Here is a 20,228-nt window from a genome sequence, read left to right as displayed (position 1 = left end):
AACAACAACAGCAACAGCCAAGTCTCCTCCATGAACGATTTCTACTTGTATCGTTGACTAGAGGAAAAGCTTCGTCGGTTTGCTCAGTAAGAATCTCTGTATATAAAAAGAAAAGAATAAAAAACAAATGTCATTGTTTAAATAAAATGATAAACAAATAAAAGGCATCTCATTCAATTTTCAGAGATTTTAATGAACAACAATCGAATTATGTTTTTCGGTTGGAAAATATCTCTCTTGTCCTTTGCGTGAAAACAAAGTACTAAGTAAAAAACGTGAAACATCACACGAAATTTGTAACACCACACAGGTTCTCAATCTCTACATTAATTGCCTTCCCTGTACGTAACTGAGGCGGAAGGTGGAATGGTGGGGCAGTGGAATGGGGGGTAGGTCGACCTTTGCCCCCCCCCCTCTGAATTTATTGGAAAAGTTAATTATATTTGCCTCCGTGTGTGTAACTCACCGCCACGATGGATTGATTCAGTTTTCTCACGATTTACTCGACGTACAATGTTTCGCTTATTTTATTCAGTAACTGTAGACGAAATGGGACGAAATATTTAACAATGAGATTAATATGCAAATGTGAATTGCGTTTGGTAAATTAGTATATTTAGTTACATGACCGTTAAATAGTCCCTTTATGTATTCCAACTGTGACGCATCGATAGTGTTTAAAAGTGCCCGTGTATGGGATGATGTACCCATTGAAGTGGATAGGTTTTGCCAGGGTGGGGCAGGGGCACTAGTGGGCTCCCTAAATTTTACCACACCGATTTCGGTATTGCACAAAGTGGTCTATAGAGGGTAGTTTTATGAAATTATAAACTCAAAAATCTCATAAACTGCTATCTGAGAATTGCTGATAGCTGTTTCCTTCTGCGTAGTTCAGCTGATGGACTTTATGATTATTATGATTATTGTTATGATTTTGATTATTATTATTATTAGGATTTGTATTATTATTATTATTTCATTTTTGTCGGCATTTTCATGATATTGTCGTGTTTAAAGGTGGTTGGAAGAGGTCATTCTTTTTATCTTATCAGATCAAAAGAAGACTTTAGAAGTTTGGCTCCCCTTCCCTTAACCCTTCTCTTTCACCCTTTCGACAGGCTGCTTTCGTCATTTTCTTTCTGGACTTCCTCTTCATGGGTTTATTATTTATGTCAAACTATGAGGGTAACAGTGATGGTATTGGTGATGACAAGGACGATGACCATAATGCTGAACCCGCGCAATTCCAGGAGTATATGCGATGATTTATACCCCACCCGTTTTCAACCTCGCAGCATACAAATTCTTTGGGGTGGGGGGGGGGGAGTCCCAGTCGGCTTCAATTACCCCAGCTAGGGTTATACCTCCTCCTTCATAAATTCCTGGATCTGTCCCGTCGATGGAGATGACTGCTCACTCATGGTGATCCATTAACAGATTAGAATACTCAGCCAATGAAATTACACTTTTATCAAAGAGTGACTGCATGTCTGTAGATATTGCAAACAACTGAGAAATTTGCAAGCCTCGTAATTCTACGAAAAAAAATAAATGAGGAAAGGAATGGTCTATTCAATTATTAACACACCTTATGGGTTTATTTCACTCTGTATAATTTAAATTGGTGAAGAAATTAACTCTGAAGTCTGTGAAGTTTTTTATTCCTACCGATGAGGTGGTAACGGAGAAGTTACATAAAAAAAAACACAAGGGTTAGTATCCTGTCATATCTTTCACACATGCAGTTATGTACAATATGTTTTCTCTTTCAAACGCCATTAGCATCGTTTCACTGTTTGTAAGCGGAAAAACGATATCAAAACGGAAAGTGATTACAACAAAAATTCAATGTCACCACGGTTAAAGACACCGTCACTTTCTGAGATTTATCTATTCAGCCATACAGTACAGCGTTAATAACTGTGATTGTACACATGAACAGTGAGAGTACGATTTAAGCACATACCTTGTACATAACGTGCAATGCCATATTGCAAGTACCTTGTACATATCGTACAATGCCATATAGCACATACCGTGTACATACCGTACAATGCCATATAACACAAACCGTGTTTTAATTTACGAGCTCTTTAAACCTATAGGCTCTCATTTTCCGTTTGATTTGAAAATGATGAGGTCATTTTATTCAATAACATCATATAATGCCATGACGATGTTTGTGAAGTATAAAAAGGAACAATGGGGGTTATCAACATAAATATAGGGTGCATATGTTTATTTGTGCGTATAAATCAGGAAAGGAATTGTTCCTGATTGGGTTTCATTGCGACCTTTAACATAGAGTAAACTCATCAGGGTCACAAACGATCGTTTTCACCATTTTTTTGTTATTCCATTGTCTGTCTTGACAATGGGGTTGAACGTGGTGTTACTGGCCAGCACGCAATGAAACAATCAGTTTATATAATGATTACGTGACCACAATTGACAATACTGTTAAGCTTCAAGTTTAATATGCAAATTAGGCTCTATGCTTTTATAGCTCTTTTAAAAAAGTGTTTTATAGATCTATAGCAGGGATCCTCATTGGGCGGCTCACGAAAAAGATCGGCTCACATTCTTGCACTGACCGGGGTAGCATATGCGGGTCCTCAATAAAAGCTTTACCCTTGAGTGGCTTACGTTCTTGCCCGTCCTGCGCATTGTTCTATGTAAGTATAGAGTGGTTCTCTCTGGGCCCATTCTCTCTGTCCCTTGATATCACTTAATCTTATATTGTAAGAGTGGAAATTTCTTTTCAACAGTCTTTTCTCTTGATACAAACAAATACAAGACATGTTTCAACATTTTGGGTATACAATTTGTGTTGTTGAGACATTAATGAAACAACCTAATAATAAATCGGCATCAATTGTTATGCTCACGTATATAGCCTATGTTCTTAGCGGTAAGTATATATACATCACTATAGACACAATGATTCATATTCTTTTCCTGTTCAGCTTTAGTTGAAGCGAACCACTCGAGTACTGCAATGCTCACAGGTTTTAAAGCAGCATTTTGCGTTGATTCTCGAGGTTTTCCAATACTATATACTATATCCGATACTATACCAATGACGTAAACTAAGCTAACTGTAAAGTTTCAACTCAAACTATTCCCGAAAAGTGCAAAAATATGACATTTTCTGGTTTTCGTATTTTGAATCTTTGACTTCGATAGACTCCTCCCACATAAAGGAACCTTGTGAATATGTATAACGAAAAAGGTACTTTGAATAGCAAGGTAAACAGTAAACAAAAATCAGCTGAGGAGATGTACGTATTGCGCGAAGGGACACTTACGGCATATCTCATTGCATACGATGCCCTAAAAACCCAAGAAAATTCGTCGCTCCGCGAAAATAAAACCAGCTTTGTAGCAAGGATACACAAGAGAGAAAGTCATTGAACCAGCAAGAACTCGATCGGTACGTAACATTCTCTAGAACGATATTGTATCACTGTACTCGGTGTTACATAGGCTAGTTACTGTAGTACAATCAGACCTATTAGTGTGTGACTTACACTGGTTAGGCCTGAATAACGTTATGTACACGCTGTGAATTTTGCACTAAAAGCAATGTAGCTACGAGTGTATCGCAATGGGGGCCTCTTTTCCCGGATCTCTTGAAAAACGTTAGCTTTTTCCTCTTACAACATGGGAGAAAATAACGTTTTTCAGGAGATGAAAGTAACGTTTCTCATAAGGGAATGCAATAAGGCATACTGGCTAGGCCATGTGGAGATTTAAGTAGTGCTTTGTAGCAAGTGCTTTGCAAAACTGTAGTAATTGCAATTGATGATTTAGGCGATTTTTATCATTATGTGTGAGTGTAGTAAGTAACCTTTTTTTTAAGTTTCATTCAACAAGCATATTAGTTTCCTAACCTGAATGCGATACTTTACTACCTTGATGTAGGGGAGGAAAGTAACGTATTTAGTAGAGGAAACTAAAATTTTCAGGGGAGGAACTAACAGGTCGGGAAACTGAAACCTAGGGCAACATGCAATGTCTGCTGTTCTATAAATTTTATAGTAAAGTGTACAACCATTCCATGAAAGTGATAAATAGCATCTAGTCATATGTCACCAGTAAATGAGAGCAATACATTTTAGCAGCGGATCCAAAGACATGGTTATAATTTGAAACCTTTTGCTACCTTCTTAGCAACCATCTGGTGATGAAACACCAAGGAGGGCTGGCAGAAGTAGAGTAGAGGTTAGCTCCTGGGTAACACCAGACAACGGGACAACCCGGCTAACAGCAGCTGCAGCTAGGAGGCAGGTAGAAGAACGCCAAAAGGAGTGAATGGGAAATATAAGGGTACGTTTCAATATGCAAAATTGTGGGATCTGCAAAGTAACAGCTGGTAATTCTTTAAACAGTTAAACTCAGAGTAATAACAGAATGGCTTGCTCAATTAAAGAATACTAGCAACATAAGTAGCTGGCTAGATTGTCATACTGAAAATAGTTATTTTTAAATGACATCAATTATCAAAGGGTTATATTTGCTAATCCTTTTTGGAAGCAAAATACTGTTTGTCTGAAAGCACGTTTTGAAAAACAGAGCACTTCGTAGTACTTGGTGTAGTGTTCAAACAATATATTTTATGTCTATCTTCTTATATCACATGTATATTAAACACCCAAAGCAACACAATCAATAAGTGCTGTCTATCATCAAAAGCAATGATATTATTACTTAAGCAAAATAAATGATACTCTTTTTTCTTCACTTTTCTTCTTAGGCAATGGTTGGTAATGTAGATGTTCAACAGCCTCGACAACTGGTAATGCAACTGCTTGAAACCCATCCGGCACTCTTTTGATTTATGTACACTCAACATCTCAAGAAGTAAAAGTTGCTTGAATTCAAACTTTGTATATAGGTAGTCTTTGAAGAGTAGATGATCCTTATTGTTTTGCATCGAGTTTAAAGGTCATTTGAGGTCAGCATTTGAAATCTGTGTAAAAACAGTATCTCAAGAAGTGCTAGTTGGTTTGACATCCAACTTGCTATGTAGATAGCACTTGGTAAGTAGATGAACCCTATTATTTTTCCTGGAGGTTAAAGGTCATTTTAGGTCAAGAGATGTTCAACTCTTGAAAACTTATAAACAATATCAAGAAGTGAAAGTTGTTTGAACTTCAAACTAGCTATATAGTTGGCCCTTGGTTAGAAGGTAAAACATTTTGTTAACCATGAAGGTCATTTTGAGGACAATAGTTCATATCCCAAGAAGTGAAAGTTGGTTTCATGGCAAATGTTAATAACACTCGGTGGGTAGATAATCCCATTGTTATGCTTATGGCCATTAGTGCTAATGCCATATCTCAAGAAGAGAAGTTGGTTAACTGTTACATATGTAGCCCCTGGAGAGTAATTGATTGCTATTGTTTTCCATAGGTCAAAGTGATCTAGGGTCAAAGATATTCTCTATTTCCTTGACTTAATCATTCACTTGTATTCAGTTCTTTATTTCTTGATCAGTTGTATTCCTTGCCAAATATAGACTTGTTTTCACTATCATCTAAGATTATAGACATGTTATTAGTATTACATTTTCTTTTTGTGAAAGACGTGATCATGGTTTTTCTCAATTTTTCTGTGTTCCTTAACTTTACCATTCAGGGCTTTGAATAAACACACAGTTTCTTTCACTGCTGTTCTTACTTCAATCTGAAAAATCTTCCAATTTAATGTGCTAATTTATTCTGAAACATGGACATTAATAAGCTTCAATACACATAACAAGTTCAATTAAGTGTTCATTTTTTATTGATGAATGTGCTTAGAATAAGTCTGCTGATCTTTACAACAACAAAAATTGAAAAAAAGGAATAGTTCTTCGAGTCCAAACCTGATTCCAAACTAGTACATGCATTATGTTTTAGATCAATTGGCATGACTGATGACTATGAGAAAAGAAGCCCCCCACCCCTACCACTTTTTAAATTACTGCAAAGTTGTAGGAGACATGCAGGTTGCAATCACTCCAACCTCCCCCCACCCCCAAATAATATTACTTGCTGAAGCGAGGAAGATTAATAGATTTGACTTATTACAAAGTAGAACTAGGCCCCATGATGCTCTGATGGCTTGCAACAAGCTGTGCAACAACTCCATCCCACCCCCCCCCCCACCCAAAAAAAAATGATATCACTTGCTGATGCAAGGAAGACTTATAGATTTGACTCATTACAACAGTAGAACTTGGTCCCATATTCTGCTATGATGGCTTGCAAGAAGCTGTAAAACTGATGGAGGTTGGCTCAGGCGAATTGTACCAGAGATGTGCCTTGGGTCATCCTCAGCAAGAACAACACGACAACACGTCCTAGTTGAGAATTGTCATCATCAAGCCTCCGTCTAAATATGTCCTTCATCAGTTGCGGAATGTACTTGTAACTATTCTTTTCCATAACAGGAACACAGGTCCATCTGCCTGCAGACTTTGAGAAATTCCTTGTAAACCTGAAAGTAGAATCACAAAAATAAACTATCACTCAGGGAGGAAAGTACTGTTTCTCAGGGGAGGAATTCAAGCAAGAAGACATTTGGCTAGGCTACGTAGAAAGAGTTAGGTACTGAAGTAACTGTAATTTTTGATTTAGGAGAGAAAATAACGATTTCAATCAAAGAAACATTTTCCAAGGGAGGCAAATTGGCTAGGCTATATGGGAAGAGATATTTGTAGAAAAGGTAGAAATGAAAAGAAATCCCTACAGTTATTCCACTTAGGCCCTAGGCCTACTAAATTTATTCTTTCCACATAGCCTAGCCAATATGCTTTCATCAGCTTCCTCCATGGAAAAACGATAATTTCCTCCCCATGATTGAGGAGGTACAGAGGTAAGAAACGTTTTTAGGGGATGAAACAAACATTATTTAGGGCATGAAACTAACGGGAACCGCCAGAACGTAGGCCTCGTGATTTCGGCTACTGCATATGCAATCACTGCCATCATAGCCCATGCCTTGTAAAGTCTAGTGTAAAGTATCTATGCGTCGGGCGTGAACGTTAGTTAGCACTGTATCAAGAACAAAAACTTGTTGCAATTTGATTAGACTATGACTGTGAAGAAAGAGTAAGAAAAGTAAGAGCGTTTAGCCTAACTGGCCTTGGTTGTGCTAGTAAATAATAGGCTAAGTACACTATACTACTAGTAGTACTATAGACTTAGTATAGGCCCCTATACTGGCCTAGGCTAAACTAGATACTGTAGTAATAATAGTGGAGGCAGAGGTTCGGTCTCAGTTTCTCTCACCGATAATGAGAAGTAACGTTAAATCATGTAAACAAAAATTGTAACGAACAATTCTATCCTTTGCTTACCTGTCGAGTAGAAGTCGAGTGACTTCTGAATCACTCTTCAGATGTAAATTCCTCTTCACTTCGCTCCATCTTTCCCATTGATTCCCGAAAGGGACACGGTGTCGTGACACTTTTTCTTCTGGGCTTTCCGCCATTTTCTCTTTTCAGGTGAAGTTAGGTTCTTCAAAAATTTATATTTCCCATTTGAGCGCTTCTCCATTGTTTTATTCTTTTGTCACTTCGTCACCAGGTTATAGTATTGTGTGCATGTAGCAATTATACGACACTAAATACTTTGCTAAGTACTACGTACAGTAGGCTTACGTGCGTGTACACTTTACTCACGGTAAAGACGCTGAGGGATTACCATGCCAATGACTGAGTCTATTTTAAGCTCCAAGTCATACATAAACATCTCTTCACTGATTGGTTGAATTTGAATAGGCGGTTTGTAGAGCTGCATGTGATAAATACTAATGTCGATTGTGTCTGGGAGACACAATTCTCAGAATCATATAATATCCTTAATTACTTGCTAATTAACGTTCGATGTGGGGGAAAAAGTATGAGAAAGTCTTAGTTTTGTCTTTTGTGATCGTATTATGATGAAAACTCGATAGACACGGAAAAATTCTGGACAAACGCAAAATGCTGCTTTAAACTTACCTTTACTATCAGGCGCGTATCCAGGGAGGCGTTGGCGGCGCGCACCCCCCCCCCCCCCCCCCACCGGGTAAGAACAAGAGGAGAGAAAAGGGAGAAGAAAAAAGGGGAAAAAGAGGGGGGAAGAGGAGGAAGGAAGAGAAAAGTAAAGAAAAAGAAAAAAGAGATAAAAAAGAGAAAAGGAGAAAAGAAGAAAAGGAGGGAGCAGAAGAAAAACACCAAGACACCGGGAAGAGAAAGAGGAACAGTGACATAATTACAGCGCTGATCCCTATTATATACACAGGGTAGCCAGTGACGGATCGATGATTTCGGAAGGGGCGTGCGCCTCAGCCTACCCCTTCAACCAACAACTCCATTTGTGACGATTCCGTTTTTCCTCTTACTAATAAATATATATATATATATATATATATATATATAAATGAAAATCGTAATGAGTTGGAAAATCCAGAACAGTAAAAAAACTTTCAGACTCCACCGGGATTCGAACCACGGGCCTTCCGCTCTGTACGCGGACACCCTAACCACTAGGCTATGTACGCTGATTGTATGTCCAGAGGTTCGAAACCGGTAAGGAAGATCGTAATTCCACTGTAGGCGTTTGTCACCTGTATCGAACAATACTAGTTCTGTTTTTATTTATTTATTTGTTTGCCACAAAAGTACAAAGAGGAGGAAGTCTTCCATAAAGCTTAAAAGCTTAACAATGTGGAAGACTCCCTGAAGAAAGAAAAGAAAAGAAAAAACAAAATATATACATGTGTATGAATACATACATAGATATAAATACAAATTAAATGTTCAATATATATATATAGTAATTACATACAGGTATAATTTAGTTTTAGTCAGTAACTAGCTATTATTTCCTTACAAAACCACTTCTTAAAGGATGTGACTGACTTTTTACTCTTTAAATCGTTCATTAGAAGATTCCATGTTTTTGTTGCACGGTTTTTGGTTCTGTTTTTGGTGACATATTTTGCCTTACTCTAGAGATCAAACATGATGCTAATCAACTCGAAATCATTTGTGATTCCTAAAGCCGGATCTCAAAAGAGATACTTTGAACAGACTTTATGTTAATGCAATGGAGGTAAACGACAAAGGCAAATGAATATATATAATGAGTAATGAGTTGGAAAATCCAGAACAGTGAAAAAACTTTCAGCCTCCACCGGGATTCGAACCACGGGCCTTCCGCTCTGTACGCGGACACCCTAACCACATATATATATATATATATATATATATATATATATATATATATATATATATATATATATATATATATATATATATATATATATATATATATATATATATATATATATATTATGTGTGGACGCCTTAAGCAGTTGTACAATTGTGCTTTAAAACCAACTGTGGCTGGTCTTGAACTCGACCGACTCGTCGGGGACCATGACGCATTTCGGTATTGGATCAGGATCTATATACGAACTGCACTAGACATATGTCTATGCAACACTGCCATCCAGAGATAAAATGTTATACACCCCGACTTGAATGTTAATTGTTACCCCAAACCTAGTACGTAACTCATACAATGAATCCAGATGCGATTTGAGAATTGAGCACATTTCCTGTGAATATCATGCAGTGGATCCAAGGGCGTATCATTGCCGTGGGGGGGGGGGGGGCGGACGCACCTATCACTTCTTGAGATTGTTCCCATTTGCATGAAAACGCGCGCCCCACAACCCTAAGCCAACCCCTCTAATCGCTTCCCGATGAGTTACGAAGCTTAATTAATGACCTTCGCCCGTAGTACCAAGACTTTGACAAAATCCGGCAACACACCACTTCATCGATAGCAAGTGATCGGGTTGTGTTTTAGAAGGGAGTTGTTCCATAACAACTCCCTGGTTTAGTGACGTCTAGATGTCGTGCACTGACCTACACGGATTGTGACCACTCCCGATTTTGCAATTTCCCAAGATCAGGCCCGAAAAATCCCAAGAAATGAAATGAAAAGAATGTGGGGCATTGCCAACAAACAAATAAAACTTACCGTATTTATTTCAGTCTCATTTCAATTATTCGAATTTGTAAAGCAAGCAGCAGATATCAAATCATATCAGTGAGCATGAAAATGGCGTTCCAGGAGAAACAGCCTCCAAACTGTCTACGTGTGTAGTGGTCGGTTTCGGAAATATCTGGTATTTTTTAATTTCCTTCAACGAAGTTTTATAATAGCCGTTATGATAGGTTTTAATATTTGTGCACCAATACATGGGCGCAGATCCTGGCGGGGACAGCGGGACGCGTCCCCACAAACTTTTTCAGTGGCGGGGACATGATATACCGTTCCACCACCAAGTTGTCTTGACCAAACGTTGCCTTTAAAATTCCAGTGTATTGAACTTTGGCGCAGTTTGATCCAGCATTGTGCAAATGACATGCTCTAAAAGACGATAATTATTACTATTGACACTGTTAGGCGTGACGTGAAGTATTTACACATTCAATCATGTGAAACATACTCTATGCACGAGACTGGTAAATTGTGGTCAGCAAAACGGACTGAGTGCGAACAAAAAAATCGTTAACAACTCACACTGTGTGTTGCCAATTTGAGATAGCTTCACGTCCAATTCTCATTTCATTATATTTATCCACAGTTGTTAAATATAGGACGGAACTCGCATTTGCGGCGATCTATAATTGTTTTCTGGGAGAGGATCCCAGACCCATCGTATATACAAAAGTCTACTTGGATTATTTGTCCCCTGATTTTTTTCTGCAGACGCCCATGTATTTTCCAAAACTAAATTTCTAAGCCATGAGGTCTAAAACTTAAAAAGGTTTGGGAGCATCATTGGGTTATTTCCGGCGATCTGCGAGGAATATTTGCCAAAAAATGTTTGTACGCTACACGCGAACCAATGGTCGCGCTCCGCTTAGATAGAAGGGGCCCCACCATTGTACAAGACTGATCTGCGTCCATGCAGCTATAAATTAACTGTGTCTGAATTTTCGCAAATCCCCTGACCAGCATTCTTAAACATACTTACCTCTATTCATGCAATATTGACAGGTCTGCTAGGGGTTAAAGGAGTTTTCTCTATATTGGTTGTCCATATATGAAATTTTGTGCAACATTATGGCTATGTGTTGAAGTGAATTTATTTCACGAGAAAAGGGAATTTTCAAATTCTGAACAATAATGGGCTTAAAACCTTAAAAATTGGGACTGACGGGTATTGTGGGCCGCGACGTAGAATCACCTACATAAGCAATGACCCACAGGAGATGCGATGAGGTCGAACATGATGTGTGACTTGTGACAATCTTCATAAAGGTTATGGGTGGAAAAGGAAAACTAAAAGGAAATACTCGGTTCTCAGGCAAAATTGTACATCTGGTTGGTCATTTTCGAGTCCGAGTGCCATTTCCGGTGATCTGGGGGATATCAAAACCAGAAATTTTCTTGTACGCTCCGCGCCAACCAATGGTAGCGCTCCGCTTAGATAGTAATTCCCGCCCCAGGGTAAGAAAATCCTGGATACGCCCCTGACTATAAGCGAGACTTCCCTCTTCGTTGGTACTGGCCGTACTGCCGTACGTTCTTTGGTTATCCTCCATTATTGAGCTAAGGACCAAAGTTGACCAAAAAACACAAAAATAAAGACAAGTTAGAATACCTCTTCGTATCGTCTGTTCATGCCTAGCGGGTTGGTCCTCAACTTTCACAAGTTATCCACCATTTTATCCCTAACGAGTATGTCGTTTTGAGACCATGGATACAGCAGAATGACATATTCTATTGAAATTGACGACATAAGTAAAAGAATATCACATGAACGAGTTTCATTTGTACTGAAAAGATGTTTATCTAAACATTCAGACATTCATACCTGTTAGTATCAGCAGGCATGAAATAACAGGAAAGAGCTTGGTGCAAAAACATTTCATTTCTATATAATCGGCGGACGCAAATATATTTACAAGTTACCGCGCAAGTCTCCATTTATAGACCTGGGTGAAGAGAGGCAATGGAGATATAGCGCCTTGCCCAAGGACACAACGCAATGATCTGGCCAGGGCTCGAACCTGTAATCCTTAGATCACAAGTCCACTGCCTTAACCACTTGACCACAACGCCCTCACAACGCCTAACCTTAACACCTCCACCCATCCATCTACTCCCAACTACCCACCCATCCTATCGCCCACCTTCCCATTAAGACAACTACACGGCCAAGAAACATGCAAACATATTGCTAAGCGATATTCATGCTATTTTTCCCTCCCTTGTTTTCTTCGTGGATGATTCAGTTCATTTTGTTCGAGCGCGTTCCTTCAAGGTATAATCATAATTCATGAGATCCTTGAAGGGAGTATATTTTGAATTCCATGCCTCTAACGAAGCTGACGTCACTATATGTTATGTTTTTTTCCCTTCGAAACACTCGTGTCATGTTACGAATTTGATGTATGCAGTTAACATATATTTGGGCAGAAGAAGAAAAACCGAAGGTCAGATCTCGTAAGCTATGAAGCAGAAAAAAAGCCAAAAAAAAAAATATATAATTTACATTTTCTAGGAGATTATTAGGACATTTTTTAGCAATTGATACTTCTCACACCATATTAGAATCATGATGGCTAGATTACGCTGAATAGTTTCATCGCTTGTATCAGATATTGCTTCACTGATATCCTCATTTGGCACTGGCTGTGCATCAACAGTATTGACAATGGTATTTACCACATCACCTACATAGTGTACTTCATCTGGTACGTGTGCATACCCATGGACCCTGCTTATGTGACAGAGGTAGGAGTTAAGTTTTGTGTAGGTTTTTTCACAATTGGCAATGCCACATCTTACAGTAAAGCCAGGCTCAGATGAATGCACATCCTGTAAGTGTTTCAGGAAGTAGCTAAATTTGTTAGTTTGATAAGAGTCACACCTGTGGTAGAGGTATACCTCTATTTCAGATGCCTTCTTATACCTTCAGTGCTTCTAATACGTTTTCTCCCAGACGCCATCAGGATGCTGGTTGATAAAGTGTAAAATGAAACAGAAATTATATAAAATATTGCATAGCCTGAGAAGGTCATACCAGAAAAGGTAAAAACTTGGATGAATGGTTTTTGTGCAGTGATGATAACATTTCTGGAATAGTACCCCTATATACCAACTGAGCAAAAAGCGTAATTTCATTTGAATGTTTGACAAAATTCCAATTACATAATCTGTTGATTAAAACTGTTAAAGTTTCCCTTCTGTTGGTTATATGGCAGTGGACAATTTTCCGAAAATAGTGCTTAACCTCTATAACCTGAAATAACACCAAAGGATCTTGGTCCCCTATAGGGTGGTTCTGTATTTGAGAGATGTAAGGGTCAATCTAGGTCATGTTAGTGTGCATTGCTAATAAAAGGTATTAGTTTTTTATTTTCGGCAAATGCCTTTTTAGGCGCTGCATGGAATGTTAAACTATTTTTCTCGATGTTCTGACCGAATACGATCATTAAATTTTGCAAAACCGCAGAGGAATGATTTTTAGAAGTAAATTCTGAACACCCGGGATTATGAGACAGTGTGTACAGCTCAATCATTTCCACTCTGTGATGACATATCAATGGCAAATGAGCTTACAATACAAGACCTGTGTGATTATTTTACATGATGTTCTACTCAGAAATTTGTTTAGGTCTTTTTGTCTTTAAATGGCAGAGCAACAGCCTCTGTGACGTGATATGGAATAACCATCCTCAAAAAATGAATCACTTAATGCAAACTACAGATAGTGAGTCATTTGATACAAATTCACTGAAGTGATTGCCCCAACCCTTTCAAGTGCTTTTCATTCCTGCTGGCACTGGTAGGTCACCAGCATGCATTACTATGAAAAATTTGGAATGTTTAAAAACAAGAAAGTATAAAAAGAAAAATTGGATACAAGATTTTCAAACTTTACCATTGCTGACCAGATGTGCATTGGTCTTGCACTGATCAATGCATATACTACAGTAGCTGCAGCCCTTCATACTTAGACAAATGACCTATGACCTCTATGAAAAACCTGGAATTATTAACCTCAATAACTTCTTGAGATATCACGTTTATAAGGTTTTCCAGACTTTTGATCTATGCTAACCTAAAATGACCTGTGACCTTCCTGAAAAAGTATATGCTATTATCCACTTTTATAAAGCTACTTACATACATGTTTAAATTTCAATCAACTTTTGCTTCTGGAGATATGGTGTTTACATAGGGTTTTTAGGTTTGTTAACTCTGTTGAACTCAAATGACCGTTGACCTCTATGAAATGCAATAGGGACTGTCTACTCACCAAAGGCTTCCTACAGAAGAACTAAATTTGAAGTTCAAGCAACTTTTAGTTCTTGAGATATCATGTTGACAAGGTTTTCAGACTTTGACTCTGTAGACCTCAAATGACATTTGACCATCATTAAGAACAATAGGGACTGTCTAATCACTAAGGTCTGCTTACATAGGCAGTTCAAGCAACTTCTAGTTCTTGAGATATCGTGTTTAGAAGGTTTTCTGACTTTGACTCTGTTGACCTCAAATGACATTTGACCTCCATGAAAAAATTAAGGACTGTCTACTCACTAAGGGCTACTGTACCTACATACCAAGTTTGAAGTTCCAGCAGTTTTCACTTCTTTAGATATCATATTCACAAGTTTTCAATTTTCTCCATTTAAACAAGTACTGTCTACTCATCAAGGGCTACCGTTTATCAAGTATGATGTTCCAGCAACTTTTACTTCTTGAGATACCGTGATTACAAGGTTATCAGACTTTGACCATTATTGACCTTTGATCTTCATGAAAAACAAGAGGGACTGTCTACTTACAAAGGGCTACCTACTGTATACCAAGTTTAAAGTACCAGCAAGTTTTAGTTCTTGAGATATCATGTTTGCAAGCCAAGGCGTCAAACACGCCATCACCAACGCATAGGCCTACTGTAGATGCCTTCAACAAGGAATAAAAAATTAATAAATTTACATTAGCTAAAGAAGGCAGCTGACCAAGGGGATAGCCCAGGTCTGCTCAGCCTACTCGATGACGCCATGATTAGTCCTATTTACTATTTAGTATTTATACCAATTACTAGTATGGTGATATATATACTGCAACTCCGCACCTCAGAACTTCCTGTACAAAATTAAAATTGTTTGATACGTAGCTCAGTGGGAATGACATAGACACTGATATTCGAGCGAAGCAAAAGTTCCAACTCCAAAATGCAAACATAAAAGGTATTATAAGCCGGCTAAACAATTTGGTGACATTCATCAACATCTTTACTGTACACAGTTTGGCCTAACTTCACTTTAGTCAAACTAGTCTACTGTAGTAACTGGTTTACTAAGGGCAGTGTAACATAATATAATCCACATTTATTGGCGGTGATACCGTAGGCCTACGCTATAGCAACATTATACAGCCTATGCAGTCTCCCTCAGTATTATTTTCATATACGCCTAGCCTATATGTCTACCTATACCGTATACGTATCGCCTAACGTACTGTATGCACATGCTGCTTATGCCCATACTATATACCTGACGCTCGCTCAGTTGAATCACAGACTCACAACCTTTCCTTATTTGCGTAATTTTAAAAGGACGATTAACTTCTTTCATGTGAATACTTCAAGTTAAATGACTATAGTTTCTTATAATGAACTTACAGTTACGCGGAGACCGTTTAATTAAATTGCCAACCCGTTTCCACATTTGACAATACAGAGACAGTGGGGTTTTTTGCGCTGCTGCTTGGGTGAAATTCTTTTTCAAGGCAATGTTCCCATAGAAGGGATTTTTATTTTGGCCACCCAATTTCGCAGATAGAGAATTAGGTAAAAGGTAAAGAATAAAAATTGCATAAAAACCATGGGAATATGCACATAGGCCCAGCAACATATTTAGTGTGCATTCATTTTTTTTTCTCAGACAATAATTCCATTTGGGGTGGAGGGCAAATGGGGGGCGAGCGTTTCAACTGTAGGTGGGGCTCCCGCCCCTGCCCCCCCCCCCCGCTTGCTACGCCACTGCTCACATGAGTTTATGTAACTAAAAGAAACCGGCAAATTCATAGACGTATAACCACTTTGGGGTGTGGGTGGGAGGGGGATTGTAATTAATCTGTTAAAATATTGACCCTTACCATAATTAAGGAATGAACCCCTCGATCCCCCCCCCCCCCCAACATCATCAAATACCCATTTTTAGCCTCAATTCCAAAGTAACCGTGTCAATGTAGTATTTTAGATCGTCTCTATCCATAGAAGTTATCACAAATGCCATTTTTGAGCCGTTAGCCGGCTGCCGTGTACAAGAAAAAGGGAGATTACTAAGATGTTATAAGAAAAACCAAGGGCTATGGCTTTATCAGATATATTGAGCAGTGGATTTATAACACATTTCAAAGAAAAATATGAAGGCATATAACCTATGCTCAAAACCATTTCATAGGCCTAATTGATGTGCAGATCATTTATTATGGGAATCAAACCAGACGATAGTCACTTGAACAAGGTATCCCAGGTTGCTGTTGACTTTTGATTACATTATCAAGTGATTGAGCGTGACATTCTGCACGTAGACCACGAAACTTCCTTTTTAAATGGAAAGTCACAGACTGCTCGTTGCTGTATGCTAACTTTACGTGTCACTAAGATTATCCTTACCCTGGTAGAAATTCCAGTAGAACCCAGTTAAAAAAAATTAACTAGGTTCTACTAGGGCCTACTATGTTTCATTGGTTTTTAATTGTGTTTAACTGGGTCTTACTTGGTTCCAACTGGACTATGCTGTGTATGAGCTAGGTTAAACTTGGTTTACACAATGTTCAACTGGGTTTGTTCAGGCTCAACTGAATTTGAACTATGTTTGAACTGATCCAGCTGGGCTTCAACTAGGTTTCACTGGTTTTTGCACTAGCCCAACTGGGTTTGAAGTATGCTGACTGGTGAACTTGCCCTGTTGGGGTTGAACTAGGTTTCACACTGGCCCAACTGGGTTTGGACTGTGTTGACTGGTGAACTTGCCCTGTTGGGGTTGAACTAGGTTTCACACTGGCCCAACTGGGTTTGGACTGTGTTGACTGGTGAACTTGCCCTGTTGGGGTTGAACTAGTTTCACACTGGCCAACTGGGTTTGGAACTTTGGGCTATGTTGACTGCTTTTATTTTAGGCGTAATAATCGAGAATATTATCATGTAAGTTTTTAAGCAGTAGCCGTATCGTAATATATTGAAAATGCTAAATTTATGAGGGGTGTAAAATCAATCTTTGTCATATTTATCACAGTTATGATTAAACGATTAAACTTTTGTACCGCAATGATTACAAATATGATATATTTACTATTTGATAAATTTGAACAAATTATGTCATACTATGTTTTGCGATTTGAACAATTGGTAGGCAAAATGCATCCCTAGTGCAAAATGGTATGATCCGGCTAAATTTGAACTTTGACATTTGTCTTGCTTTAGCGCTAAATTTATAAATTCCGAAACCGCAAACCACTTACGCCAACAGAAGCTTCTCAGCAGTTTCAAATTTTTACCGCGGCTAAGTTCCCTCCTTTGTGATATTGCAGTATCTTTATATTATTGACACACACTAACGTTAAAATTGATTGTAAACGTGCTCTTTATCATTAATATTTGAATGGAACTTAAACTGTATATATATATATATATATATACTGGCCTAGGACTATAGTATAGGCTAGGCCTAACAAACCGGTTCCCTACTAGTACTAGGTATACTACTTGGTACATTTATTAACGTTAGACATATCCTAACGTTATAGTTGCCTAGCTTATAGGGGCCTAACCTAGTTATACTCAAGTTAACACCTATATTTAGCCGCGTGATTTTAGGAAAGCTATCGTCAACTAGCAAACATAATGGCAGTTTCTTAAGGTGTCTCAAACAAAAGAGGCTCACAGATATTTCAAAATTTACGCAATTGCCTTGATTGTTGTTTCAAACATGAAGTGTCCTATTGGCATAATAACATACTTTTCGAAAGTTATTATTGAAGTATACAGCATACACCTATATGCTACAAATGTGAGGATGCCCTTCACTGAACATTATGAACATTAAACTATCAATCTAATTTCAAGTGAGGCTTCATTTGTACAGTATAGATCTACTGTAAAAACAAAGAAACACTTTTTATAGTGTGGTGTTATATTGTGTAGATAACACCAGTTGAGAATCCCAGTTCAACCTTTTTAAAAATATAAGCAGTTAAACATTATGTAAGATGGTCAGCTCTTATACAAAGTTTTTTTTTTGTACCATAGTTTTACTTGTTTATTAGTGCACTGTGCAGTGCTCACTGTACAGAGGGCTATACATTTGTACAGTATATTTGTATGTTGTCTTGTGGCAGCAAAAGGGTGGATTAACACCTCTCTCTCTTCTGGGTTGCTAGGCAACTCTCTTGTTCTTCCTGGAAATTAGCTCTCACAGGAAATGGGGTCTGTGTGTATATATATTTTAGGAACAAAGGAGTTTTGTGAGGGTATATGGAGTGATGCAGTTGGATATGAGTATCTGAGCAAGGCAGTTGTAAAAGAAAGGGAAAGATAGTTTGAATTGTTGGATATGGTTTTAAACCTTAATTTACATAGTTCAAGTTACTGTAGTCCGTATTATTCTATGGAAGTTGTGATATTCATCTGACAGTCTGGGACACTATTTATTTTAAAGGATACTATTTACTATAAAGGATACTATTTTGCAATAAAGGATATTCCGGGACACCATCACTTATAAAGGACATTATTTTACCACAAAGGATATTGACATTATTTTACTGAAAGGATACCCTGGGACACTATTGCTTATAGATTAAAGGATACTGTTTTGTTGGGATCGGACATTCATAATACCATTTATTGGGTTCAACTATACTGATGTCGTAGAATATCTGATGTCGTGGAAGATCTGAGGTCTTAGAATACTTGATGTCACCAGCAGGCCAACTCACCAGAACAGACTTTTATATTAAGTGTATTTCCTTATATTTTGGGTGCGCACCTCACGACTGTTAGTTGTTTTTTTTTTATTCTTTGACTGGGCCCAGATCAGTTGTTTATTGTTTGTTATTCATAATTATAATTTCTTTTGATCCAATCCAGTTGAGTTTTCCATTTTTTATGTGTCTTGCTCTGTGCTTGTTCATCACACCAAACCCAAACTTCTCTGATCAAGAACAAACATTTATTTTCAGTGGCTAACACCCTTACTCATAGTTCACCCAGTTTAACCCAGCAAAACATAGTTGAACCAGTTGGGAACCCCAGTTCACCATTTCAACCTAGTTCAAATTTGGGCCAATTTCTATATAGAAAATTCCAGTTGAACCCAGTTCAAAAGTTCAACTGGATTTCCACCAGGGTAATGATAATTCAACTGTTGTGTTGGTTAATGATAACCATAGTGTCTGGGGTCAAAGCCAATAGGCCTTCATGACGTAGGCTACACGTTTTCATAACTCATAAATTAACCAATAACTCATAAATTTACCCCAATGATCTTATGTAAATAGGACACGCAGGGTACAGTGAGGAAGTGACGGCTGCCAGGAGATGGTACCCGTCGTGCAATTGGTCCTGTATAAATAGTATGGTAGAATACCACAGTGTCCTTTGATTCTAGAAGCTGGCACTCCCCAAGGCTCAGTACTAAGTCCTCTACTGTACTCTTTATATGTAAACGACATACCTACCAATAAAGTCAGTAATACCAAAATTAGCCAGTTCGCCGACGATATAGCCATGTGGAACACTTGTAAAACAGTCACAAATGCATCTACAAAACTTAATTTATATGATGGAAGAGTGGTGTTATACCAATGGCGAATAAAACTAAATCTAATTAAGAGTAAATTCATAATTATCGAACACTCGTTTAGTAGAAACAAAATAAAACCCAAGACAATCAACCTCTTAAATAATACAATAACTAATAGCAAAGCTATCTTCCTAGGCGTAACAACTGATAAAGAACTAAAACATAAAACTCATATAAATAAAGTTGCGGGGATAGCATGGAGAACCCTCAGTTAAGACCCTAGGAATATGAAGTAATACGAACATACTAAGAGTCGAAACTCTCCTAAATATCTATCACGCCAAAATCAAACCTATTCTTTTGTATGGCAGTTTCGCCTTTATTAGCTCTCCGAATTAAAATAAAT

General features: G+C 38.0%; 3 long non-coding RNA genes across 4 annotated transcripts; 1 reads left to right on the top strand and 2 right to left on the bottom strand.

Moving 5' to 3' along the window:
- LOC139971733 (uncharacterized) lies at positions 1–13,028 on the bottom strand. Of its 2 annotated transcripts, none has more exons than XR_011794463.1 (4): positions 12,928–13,028; positions 1,365–1,535; positions 467–538; positions 1–96 (listed from the first exon to the last, which is right to left on the bottom strand). It is a non-coding gene; the product is annotated as an uncharacterized lncRNA (long non-coding RNA). The 2 variants fall into 2 exon arrangements; XR_011794464.1 differs by having other exon boundaries at positions 12,945–13,028.
- LOC139971735 (uncharacterized) lies at positions 4,221–5,593 on the top strand. Its single transcript, XR_011794466.1, has 2 exons — positions 4,221–4,329; positions 4,757–5,593. It is a non-coding gene; the product is annotated as an uncharacterized lncRNA (long non-coding RNA).
- Positions 5,770–7,987, bottom strand: LOC139971731 (uncharacterized). The gene is made up of 2 exons (XR_011794461.1): positions 7,346–7,987; positions 5,770–6,483 (listed from the first exon to the last, which is right to left on the bottom strand). It is a non-coding gene; the product is annotated as an uncharacterized lncRNA (long non-coding RNA).
- Positions 13,029–20,228: the final 7,200 nt, after the last annotated feature.

This window comes from Apostichopus japonicus, chromosome 8 (genome assembly GCF_037975245.1).
Source record: "Apostichopus japonicus isolate 1M-3 chromosome 8, ASM3797524v1, whole genome shotgun sequence".
Taxonomy (NCBI): domain Eukaryota; kingdom Metazoa; phylum Echinodermata; class Holothuroidea; order Aspidochirotida; family Stichopodidae; genus Apostichopus; species Apostichopus japonicus.
Note: the sequence above shows the minus strand (reverse complement) of the source record. Positions and strands in the feature narration are given on the sequence as shown.